Source organism: Felis catus, chromosome A1 (genome assembly GCF_018350175.1).
Source record: "Felis catus isolate Fca126 chromosome A1, F.catus_Fca126_mat1.0, whole genome shotgun sequence".
In the NCBI taxonomy this organism is placed as follows: Eukaryota; Metazoa; Chordata; class Mammalia; order Carnivora; family Felidae; genus Felis; species Felis catus.
This window is the reverse complement of record NC_058368.1, coordinates 202,927,181-202,939,714: the sequence shown is the minus strand read 5'-3', so window position 1 is coordinate 202,939,714 and position 12,534 is coordinate 202,927,181.

The window sequence follows — 12,534 nt, the reverse complement described above, 5'->3', positions numbered from 1 at the left end:
GAAAAAAAATATGTTCATATTCATGTGGGAAACTTGTTGGAATATACATAGCAAATTCTTCTGGGAGATAGAAAAACATTTGCTTCCAGGGATGAAGACTATGAAGAATTTGAAATATATTATGAAAAGAATGCATTGCTTTTAAGTAAAAACTCAATAAAAATATGAAATAGAACAGCTTACATTTGTACTCTCTATACTATGGCATTATATGTATGACGTGTGATATATACGTAAAATAAGAACCTATGGAGAGTTATATAACAAAATATTAATAGTGGCCATCTCTAGTAGTACATTTTTAAATTCCCTTTTGCTTTTCTGTGTTGTGTCGATATTTGCTACCAGACATTTACATTAGAATCAGAAAAAATAATTTTCATGATACTTGATAGAGCCAGTTAATCAAATTTCATGTGTTCAAGGTCTTAATGGATTTAAAAATGACCCAAAGTTCAACTTGACTTACCCTATTCCATTTTGGTCCTCAGAAGAATATGTCATGAGGCAAACTGCAATAGTGTTCTCATCTCTAAAAACACAAACCAGACCAAGCTAATCTGAGTATACGATGAGAGTAAAGTGTACTAGGAAGTAACACATGAAGCACATAGTTCGGTACCTGGCACATAGTTCAAGTCAGTAAATGTTAATCTCCTTCCCCTTCTCCTGACCCTTTTCTGCAGGGACAGAAAGAAAGCAATAGTCCCAACATCTCTGGAGAAGCTGGGGATGTGGCATCATGGGGACAAGCCTTGCTTGCTTTGGCCTGTCACTGGCCATGTGAAACAAAGAATTAAAATAACTCTCTAGTAAGTTGAATTCCTAAAACCCTTCTTTTTAAAGAAAAATTTTTAATGTTTATTTATTTTTGAGAGAGAGAGAGAGAGAGAGAGAGAGAGAGAGAGAGAACGTGAGCAGGAGGGGGCAGAGAGGGAGACACAGAATCTGAAGCAGGCTCCAGGCCCTGAGCTGTCAGCACAGAGCCTGACACGGGGCTCAATCTCATGAACTGTGAGATCATGACCTGAGCTGAAGTCGGACGTCCAACCAACTGAGCCACCCAGGCACCCCCTAAAATCCTTCTAAATCAGAGACAATGAATGTGAACAAATGCCTACTAAACATCATGTGAGAAAAAGCTAAAATCAAAATCTCATGCTGGGAAAACCCAGTATGAATGGTTTAATTTGTTTTATTTGTCAGAGTGGACAGCAGTGTGGCTTTAAAGTCAGTCTGCTTGTATCCATGGGTCTTTCTGGTGTGGAATACCTTCCATCCACTGCTCTAGGGAAATTCCCCCAGTGGAGGCATCTAAAATACCTTGGTTCCTGGAATGCAGGTAGAGACTATCACACTGTTCAAAGTTGGGCATAGGGGATGAGGAGAAATTCTTGAAAATGCTGTCATGTCAAAACCAACTTCTTGCAGAATGCTACAGTCAAGAGAGGGTTGCTGAATGGTAAAACAATTTCCAAAATGCTCTAGAAATTCTAAATTCCTTTGATCATTTGATATTTTTTAACACCTACTCAAAAGAAGTAAAAACTTTTTAAAAAAAAGTTTATTTTGAGAAAAGGAGAGAGAAAAAGAGGGAGGGACAGAATGCAAGTTGGGTGGGGGGGGGCAGAGAGCAAGGGAGAGAGAGAATCCCAAGCAGGCTCCATGCTGCCAGCATAGAGCCCAATGTGGGCTTGAACCCACGAACCACAAGATCATGACCTAGGCCAAAATCAAAAGTTGGACGCTTAACCAACTGAGCCACCCAGGCGGCCCAAAAATATTTTATTTAAGTATGTTAAATATTCAGTCAAGACTGAGAAGGAAACTAAATTTGTTGAGTGCTCCCTACACATCAGTCATTATGTAATGATATGTATTTCATATAAACTCTCACCACGGCACAGATGGAACAGACAACTCAGAGGTCTGAGTGAATAGACCAAGGTCAACACTACTGGAAATAGTCAGAGCCTACCTTCCGGTTTCCCTCCATCTGTGAAAGAAATCCTGTATTCTTCACTGTAGCATTATGTCTCAATCCTTTGAACTGTATGTAACTTCCTCATACATCTTCTTTTGGATACTATGATAACAGAATTTTATTTCTGTACCCACAACCCAACAGTAAATTTGTCAACACCCATAAGAACCGGTTCTGCCTACAAACATCTGTGCAGCTGTAATAATCAATACGGAGATAATCATTTACAAAGCACTATTGTAAGAAGGGTAGTGAACACATTGTTTTAAGTCTCAACTCTTCCAGAAAATTCTGGCACCTTTATTTTCAGGGTTTGCCTCTGATGATTATTACAACTATCAGAAAAGCAGGGTACCCAATCGTTAGATTTGTGTTGGAAAGCAAAATGTTGTTGGTAGTGGAAAGAATACATTTCTATGGGCTAAGTGGAAAAGCAGTGGTATATGCACTATTTTTGTCTTTGTTCCTGACAACCAGTATCTCTATAAGAGTTAATTAGATGATATGTTTTGAATTGAGATGGCAGGATAGAGCATGACATTAAGCTCTTTGAGGAGAGGAATTACAGAAATATGAGGTTTGGGCTTTACTGTGCCAAATACTTATGTATTGCACATATACACATTTTGAGGCAGAGTACATTATTTACAAATAATAAATATTTGGGGACCAGAAAAATGCATAAATAATGCCTAAAGATTAATATAACATCTATATATTGGATTATATATTAGATTACAATGCTATAATCTAAACTAACATAGTAACTAGAATTTATGCAATAATCCTTTCATGAAGTAACCAACAAAAGACAACAAATTCCACAAAGGCCTTGTTTTTTTTTTCACTGTACACCAAATATTCATTCAAGAATTAGTACTTAGGCCCAAATAGCATAGCATTAAAAGTTACAGATCACACTGATCTAAGAAATTAGTCATTTGATTAGGATTTTGTCAGGAATAGGCAATGATTTTGAAGGAGTAGAAACAATTTACCTTAGGTATCATTTGAATGCATAGCAACAGAGATAATTGACAATTTAAAGTCGTTTTCATCTCTGCCTCATCAAAGTTCTTTTCTCACAGAACACTATCTATATATTTTTTTTAATTTTAAAGTGTAATTATGGTGTTTTTTTTTGAAAATCTGAAAGGAACAATCCAAATGACAGCCCTGCCTTAGTTTAAAGCTAGGTTCTCTTTTCTGTTTATTATGGATCTTTGATAAGAAATACAATTGCTGAGAAGTCTGTTTTGCTTGCTGTTTGCTACGAGCATTGTGAGGCCTTTCCTGAATGTAACCCGCTGTGTAGTAGAATGGGTTGTAAACCTTCCTAAATGTAGTCTGATATGTAATGGAATGAGTGATTGTACATAAACTAACTGGCATTTCTCGCTTCTGTAAACCTGCTTGCTTAGCACATTCCTCACCTACCCCCTTCCCCCTTCCCCCTTTTCCTCCCACCACAAGTAATGGACAAAGCCTTCCCGTCAAAGAACAGACAAAGGACGCCCAATCAGAGAACAACAAATGTCCTTACTTTAAAATCAACTAATCAGGCCCCTCATAATTTGAAACCTCCCCTGTGCTATTTGTCTCTGTCTATAAAAACGCTGTACCAACCCTGATAGGGACCCCTTAGCGTCACCGGCAACGAGTGCGCAGAGGTCCAGGTTCGAACCTGCAATAAATGACCCTTGCCGCTTGGCTTTGACTTACGACTCTGGTGGACTTTTGTGGGAGGTTTTCGGAACTTCAGGCATTACAAATCCCGCTGCTGAGTCTTCTCTAAGGCTATTCAAGAAATATGTTTAATTTTTTTTTACATATTTGTTTATTTTTGACAGAGAGAGAGAGAGACAGAGTATGAGCGGGGGAGGGGCAGAGAGAGGGAGACACAGAATCCGAAGCAGGCTCCAGGCTCTGAGCTGTCAGCACAGAGCCCAACACGGGACTCGAACCCACGACCTGTGAGATCATGACCTGAGCTGAAGTCGGACGCTCAACCAACTGAGCCACCCAGGTGCCCCTCAAGAAGTATATTTAGGGGAAAAAAATAAACAAGCCAACCTCACACATTATACAACATGAGAAAGAGCAGGACTTTCCTCAAAGGAAAATTGAAATGCCCCTCTGATTCTTCTGGCCTTTTCTTAAACCAAATGACTGGATCATATAAACCACAGGAAAATAGTTAGGGTTCCAGGATTTGTGGTCACTTTACTTTTTTTTTTTTTACAATCTTGTTTTTACCCCATTGTTGATCACTCTTCACTTATTTCTTATTATTTCTAAGACCTTTTAATAATATATTTCACAAACATTTTGAATTATTAACATCCAAACTACTCAGAGAGCAAAAACCCAGAAGATAGAGTGCCTTTGTACTCTTTTAAAAAATTTAAAATTAACAGAAGGTAAATATGAGTATTTTAATACCGAGTTTAAGGCAGTATCTGAGTACAGGCATAAAAAGAGACACACAAAAAATGTACTCGAGGGAGGAAAATGGAAGAAAACATCACTTGCAATTTAGAGGATCAGATAAAATTGCGTGAAGTAAAGTATATTTAAATTAACCAGACTTAAACTGCAGGTGGGGGGTGGTTAGGGAAGGAGTTACAGATGGTTCAGTGACTAACACAGATGCAGAAGTCAGAAAGAAATGGGATGAGATTGAAATAAGATGTTCTTCTGGACCTCAAAGTGCACAAAAAGGAGAAGAAAATGAGATCAGTTTTATTTTAGTTTTAGCTCCTAAATGATGTGATTGGACTCTAATCAGAGAAATTGCTGTACCCACCATACAGGACCTGTGTTCACCAGCCAAAGGATGTGGGGCGGGCGCGTGGGGGGGCGTGGCCTCCAGCAGCCGCAGCGGAAAGGCAATCTCACACGGGGGTGGTGCCTAACAGCATTGCCATGACTGGGGACTTTAGGCAGCACACCTCCTTGTCCACCACAGAACACTCATTCTGCCTCTCACATCAGCTTTGTTCATACGTGTTATGAGAGCATTCCCTCCAGACCCAGACTGGGTCTTTCTTCCTGGGGAAGATGTACAAGAAGAAGGTGATTGGGATGATCTACAATTCACTCCCAGCCTCTGCAGCTGGTCTCAGGGCCAAATTGATCAGCTCTTTCTACCGCCATCCCCTCAAGGTCACTCTCACCCTCAGCTAGCAAGCATCTCTGCTGGTCTTGGCAGTTTAGCTGGTAGCATGACAGAGGTTCACATCCTGAAGGGGTCTGAGCCCCTGGTCTCCATGCTTTCCATAGGCCAAATTTGTTGCACTTGTACGCCATCTGAATTAGGCACAAAGATACACAAAGAGATGCCCCAATGGATGGCCTTGGCACTAAATACAGTCCTGTGGTTCAGCAATGCTAGATGACACGGGGAAATATGAACTAAATGGGAGAGCAATCCAAATAATCATGGCAAATAAGATGATCCCCCCGCCCCCCGTCCTACAGAACCTTAGCCTATCTGACATCTTACCTGAGTATATACAACTTTGACTAACATTGGCCTGAGAATCCTATACAAGAGTCAAAACTGTTTTTGTAAGCAAAAAACAAAACAAAATACTATGTTGTGCTAAATTCAATGCTTAGGCATGAAGACATGAAATATTAGCATGTCAGAAACCCATGCCATGCATACAGGAAGTGATCTGTGTTCTCACAGATTTAGAGAATATGGATATATCATGAGTCCAAGTGTAAATGATACTGATTTTTCTAAAAGAGTAAAAGTAGAACAAGTCACTGTTCTGAACTCAACCCCAGAAGACATGATATGAGTGAAATGTAAATTTTTCTAAGCTACAAGTTTATGAAATTATTCTGATGAGCTGTTTATAAAGTGATGCTTTAATTACAATAAAATTATTACAGAGGTGATGAAAATTGATGTGATAACAATCAATATAATCATGATACTAGAACTCATATTAAGAAATTGTCTGATTGGTTTAGCATCAATTTGCCTATATTTCAGGATGAAAAATAGCAAACCCCTGAATTTCTAATTATAAAAGAATAATATAAAAAGTCTGCCTATGTATATGAATGCAAGTAGATATATTCATAAGTGCTGATCATTCCAGTAAATCACTCATAGCAGGGGTATTGATTTATCATGGTGGGAGGGAAAAACTAGGTTTTGTAGTTGGCAGACTGAAAACTTTTTCTTTAGAGTCATTTAAAAAAGTCACCTGAAACCACTCTGCTTCAGTTTTCTCATCAATATGATAGGGTTAAGAAGCCCAGATGAGGGATGCCTGGATGGCTCAGTCAGTTAAGTGTCCAACTTTGGCTCGGGTCATGATCTCATGGCTCATGAGTTCAAGCCCCACACTGAGCTCTGTGCTGAAAGCTCAGAGCCTGGCATCTGCTTCAGATTCTGTGTCTCCCTCTCTCTCTGCCTCTCTTCTGCTTGCTCTCTCTCTCTCTTTCAAAAACAAATATTAAAAAATTAAAATTAAAAATTAAAATTAAAAAAAAACGCTCAGATGGAACAGGGCATATGAAGGACCATGACATTGCTTTTCACAGACAGGTTGCTCAGAATTGGCTGATTCTCCTCTCTGCCATTAAGAACACAGCAGAACACGGATTATGGTAAAAATCTAGTGGCAATTATTTTCTCTCAAACTCAGTAATTTCAGTACCATAAAAATATATTCAATATCAATCGAGGTTAGAGAATAAAGCCAGAGTTAGATGGCAAGAAGCCTGGAGATGCTGGAAAGATCTGAAAACTGCAATGGAGCAGAAATGGGTCAAGTTTCAGGTTTTCACTTTTTTTTAAGATTTTATTTTTAAGTAATCTCTATACCCAACGTGAGGCTTGAACTCATGACCCCAAGATCAAGAGTTGCATGTTCTTCTGACTGAGCCAGCCAGGCGTCCTCAGGTGTTCACTTTTAAAACAATATTTACTGAGCTTATCAAGTTGTGTCACAGTATATATTGTTCTATATTGCTTAGGCTGTGGTTGTTCTGTGTGTATTTTGTTTTGTTTGATATTTATTTTTGTTTTTCCTTCGGAGAGCTTAGGAAACAAGCTTTTTTCAGGTTCACATGACTTGGTTTGGAAGTCAGCCTGTAATTTTAATTAAAGTTTGCAAAGCGTGAAGTAAAGCTACATCTAATTTAGCAAGATTGTGATTCCTTCTCCCTCCATTCCTGGCCTACCACATTCTCCCTCCTTATTCCACTTCCTTCCCCCAGGGATAGGCTGCACCAGCCTGGAAAAATGACATCTTTTTGTTTTGTTCAGTGGGCCAAGCCACTCTCCCCTTCACTGTGACTCCTTTTCCAGAGGCTGGACCATTTTATATTTAAGATTATGCTGGGCCTTTCAATGATAGTGTACCTAGTTTGTGTGAGGAACCTGTGGAGAGGACAAATGTGATCTTTATCTCCCCCTCCCCCACGGGATTAGGAACACAGAAACAAGATATATTCACTATATCATGACCTTGTTTTTAATTCCCTGTCATTCTTTAATTGGTCAGCATTGTATAATGGAATGAAGCTAGTCTCAGAATCATAAGGTACAGTTCCAGTCTGCCATATAGTCATTACGACTTCATAAAAATGTCACCTCAGTTCTGTGAGTTTGCTTCCTTCATAAATAAAATGTGGGGGTAAGACAGGGTGTTCCCTGCGGGACTATCTCAGCTCTAAACTTGTATCACTCCATTTTAGATTGTTCCAAACTGCTTCTACCACCCTCAGCGTGTAATTTATTTGTCGGTAAAACACGGTTTTGTCAAGTGGATAATCGCTTCCCCTCAACGCTCCCTGCCTCTCTCTGAAAAAGCTCTAACTACAAGTCTCCATTCAGACAAGCTTTGAAAGATGTTGAGCAAAATTAACTTTAAAATCTTTTGCAAGTCTAAGATTCCAAGACCTTAATGTTACAAAAATTTTAAATAATCCCCTGAAATATTGAGGAAGAGAAGCAGCTTTGTTGAATTCCGTGCAGGCTGACTCTTAATTTCATTGTCATTTAACGGACAAATGTTCAACCTAACACATGTGCATTCCCGCCCACCCTTTGTAAATGTGTGCAGTGAATTGCCACTCTTAGAGCATTTTGTTTTACCTTTTCAGTCTTCCCTAGCTCTCTTTTCTTTGTGAATCTCAAGGAAGAGGAAAGTTTGGAAAATTTCACAAAATGTGTATGAGTGCAAGTATATACTTAACAAGTTAAAATTTATATCTCTTTTCCTAGGGAAGATTTTGAAAATGATGGGCGTTTATTGAAGAGGAAATACCACTGTGCTTTTAGTACAATGGAGCTCTTATATGAAGGTCCTTTTCAATTCTTGCTACAACTTTTCCCTCCCAGTGATGAGTGGGTCTTGGTAGCAGCATTTAAATACAGAACAGGATTTTTATCAGTATGGAAAGAAACAGTGTTATTACTTGCATATTTACAGGATGCTTGAATTTTTTGTAGAAATTAGTAATTTTTAAAGACTTATTGTGCTATTTACCTGGATAATAATAAACTGTGTGTAATTTTGGGCACAGGAATCAAATAAATACATCAAACAAAGGATGGCAAGACTCTTCCCTCCTTTGGGCTCTCTTACTATCCTCTATGAAAGGTAGAAGGGATATATCTTGTTTCTGAGATTTCTTTTAAACCTTTGATGTCCCTTCTATTGTGTTATGCAGGGACATGACATCACTTTTCCATGTGGCTCTCCATTTACTGATATGCAAATCTTTTCCTAATACCAATATTGCTCAGGGTGGCAATAGCAATCATAACAACTACCAAATATTAAGCACTTTTGTAGTGCCAGGCACTAAACTGTTCTATATGGCTTATATTATAACCCTCCAGAAACCCAATGAAACATTGCTAACATCCACATCTCACAGATAAGGAAACTACAGTTGGGGAACCTGAGTGGCTCAGTTGGTCAAGCGTCCAGCTCTTGACTTCAGTTCAGGTCATGATCTCACAGTTCGTGGGTTCGAGCCCTGAGTTGGGTCCTGTGCTGACAGTGCAGAATCTTTTTGGGATTCTCTCCCTCTCCCATTCCACCCCCACTTCAAAATAAATAAATACACTTAAAAAAAAAGGAAACTGCAGTTTAGGAAGGGTAAGCACTTTGTCCAAAGACACCATGGAAGAAGAAATGAGGGTTGAACATAGGAATTCTAACTCCAGACTCCAGACCCCAGATTTGCATGGCACACTCAATGTCTCCAGTTAAGTGTTCTGCATGCACTTTACATTTACCACATCAAAACACAGACATCATATACCTCTAATCTCCATCTGTCAAAGCATAATTTCTTTTTTAAAGTCCAGGGAACTTGCTCTCTTTCTCTCTCTCTCTTATGTTTCTTCTTTGAGTTAAAGGCCTCGCCATATTCCAAGTGTCCTTGGAAAGAATACTGATTTCAACTTCAACACTTCCTTCTGCTTATCTTATTTTCATATTCAGTTTGTCACTCCTGTTGACTTGCAGTTTCAACATCATTTATCCTTTTTCTCAGTATCCCCTGTAATTAGGTTTGGTTCCCTTTATTGCTTGCTTCAACTATGGCAACATGTTATCACTGGTGGCTATAGGCTGAATTGCTTCCTCCTCAAAGTTCTATGTTGAAATCTTCATCCCTAACTCAGAACGTGAGCTTATTGGGTGACGGTTTCTTTCCAGAGACATTCCAGGTAAAATTACAACACGAGGTGGGCCCTGATCCAGTAGGATCATTGTTCTTATAAAAAGGAGAAATTTGGACACATATACACACAGAGGTGTGTGTATATATCTATGATGCCATGGGAAAATGAAGACAGAGATTGGGGTGATGTCTCTACAAGCCGAAGAACACCAGAGATTGCCAGCAGAACACTCAGAGATAGGGACAGGGAACGGTTTTCCTCACACCTCTCAGAGAGAACCAGCCCTGATGACACCTTGACCTTAGACTTCTAACTTTCAGAACTATGACATAATAAATTTCTGTTGTTCAAATCACCTTGCTTAAAACGCTCTGTTATGGCAGCCCTAGCAAACCAATACACTGGTTTTCTGACACCCATGCTGCCATTAGATTTCAGTCAGGAATTAGAGCCACGGCAAGCCTTTCTTTGCCCAAAGATGCTGTTCCTTCTTAACTTGTCAGAGTTTGTCCTTCCTCATTTCCATTTTCTCTTTATCTGGCGCACTATACTTATCTTTAAAATGTCAGTTTAGGGGCACCTGGGTGGCTCAGTCAGTTGAGTGTCCGACTTCGGCCCATGTTATGATCTCACAGTTCCTGGGTTCAAGCCCCCCATCGGGGTCTGTGCTGACAGCTTGGAACCTGGAGCCTGCTTCGGATTCTGTGTCTCCCTTTCTCTCTGCCCCTCCCCCACTTGTGTTTTTTCTCTGTCTCTCAAACATAAACTTAAAAAATATATTTAAAAAACACTTTAAATGCCAGTTTAAATAATATTTCCTTTTTAACTCTTCTCAAGTCTCAACCCACTCCCCTTATGACAGAGGTTTTAACTGTCTTAAGTTTGGGGTGTGTCACATTTAGGATCTAGACCAAAAACAAATTACTGGACATTTGGTAAAACCATAAGTAATTACCATTTTCACTGATCAGATTCAGGTTAATATCAGCAATCTTATATGGTTCAGTATACTTTAAACCAAGTATATTTGGCACAGGTAAATCTTTACATGTGATAAAAAAGCTGAAAAATTAAACCGAGAATGGCAAGGCAACTCCGATATTAGCCACATTCTGGATGTGCTGGTACCCCTGGGGCTGGAGGGCCAGACTGGGCAGCCTAAGAGCTGGCCTGCCTGGTGAAAGTTGGAGCCACTGCATATCAGTAAGGCAGGAGCTGCAGCCACACAGGAGGCTTGGGAGCTTGCCGAGAGTGCTTCCAAAACAGACGGGGAGAGAAATGGTCCACCTTATCCCTTTATCCTGTCCTCAGTCTTTTGCCATTGCCTCCGTTGGCCAAACTTAGTTAAGAACTAGAGGACAATGAAGCCTGGGAAGTACATTTTATGATGGAGACTGAAGTAGATAAGCATGGGGAGTAGGTGGGAGAGGAAATAGATGAATAAAAGACAGACTATCAATGGTTCTCTAATGTTTGACTTTGTCAGCCACCTGCCTGGTCTGAGGCCCCATGCTGTCAAAGATGTGTTGCTTCACAGAGCCGAGAACTACTTTGTCTGTGCTTTTTGTGCATCCCGAACTTAATGTATACGGATAAGTATGACAATGGAACTTGCCAGAGTTCTCACATCCAGTTTCTGGATGCATTAACATCAAAAGACAAAGTAAATGCCCCTTATAATGAGGTCATGCTGAGCCACCAGTCTATTGGCCTTAAAGTTATGCTCAGCATAGTTCTGCTTCCCAGGGAGAGAGATCAGAGGCAGGGGCCTAAGATCACATAGCTACCTGTGGGTATCTGAGCAGATGTAAGTCAGGCGTGCAGAACACGGGCTGCAGGAAATCATGACATGGCAGTCAGCACAGACTGGAGGTGAGTTGCCAAGAGCATAACTGCAGTGACTCGGGGCTGGGGTACAAAGGGGGCAATGTCAGCTCACCCAATTTTACACAATATAGAACATCTCGGTTACTTGGTTATTTGAGCTTTGCAAGCTGGATAACCAGGTTTTATGTTTAGAGATGAATGCCGCTACAGAATTGAGGTGGGACTTAGATTTTTGCCACTGGGGATCCCAGTAAACCCAGAAATGGTTCTTTCAACTAAGGACTTATGATCTAGATACCCAATGGCAGAGAGTAATGCTACTCACACTATGAAATGAACAATGCAAAGATTATTTTTTTATTATTTTTTTTTAAATTTTTTTTCAACGTTTTATTTATTTTTGGGACAGAGAGAGACAGAGCATGAACGAGGGAGGGGCAGAGAGAGAGGGAGACACAGAATCCGAAACAGGCTCCAGGCTCTGAGCCATCAGCCGAGAGCCCGACGCGGGGCTTGAACTCACAGACCGCGAGATCGTGACCTGGCTGAAGTCGGACGCTTAACCGACTGCGCCACCCAGGCACCCGGAACAATGCAAAGATTATTAAACAGTTAACCGGGATGGAATGTTCCTATATGTAATCTGAAAAAAAAAAACACAAAAAACTGGGCTGTCTTGCTCTTGCTTCTAGGCTCCCCCTAGCATTGTGTCATATTAAAATGAAAGACCAAACCTTAAATAGTAGTGAAGATCTTCCTTGAAGGTCTGTTTCAGATACCGAGGGTAGAGTTTACAGAAGCACTTTAAGCTTCCTAAAATATTCTGAGTATTTCTTCTACTTCATAAAGTTCCACTTGTCTTTACTGCTGCCAAAGGTAGTTATTCTCTTTTCAATATCCCCCTTTCTTCACTCTCTTTCCGAAGCTATGCCCTTTTCTCCTGCAGATCTGACTGCTTTGGTCATTTGCAATCCCATCTATCACTGCTCCACAAAGCAAAAAGCAGAGTCCTCAGGACTTGTGCCTCTATGAAAGCTGAGAAGGAGGGAATTCTAAGTGC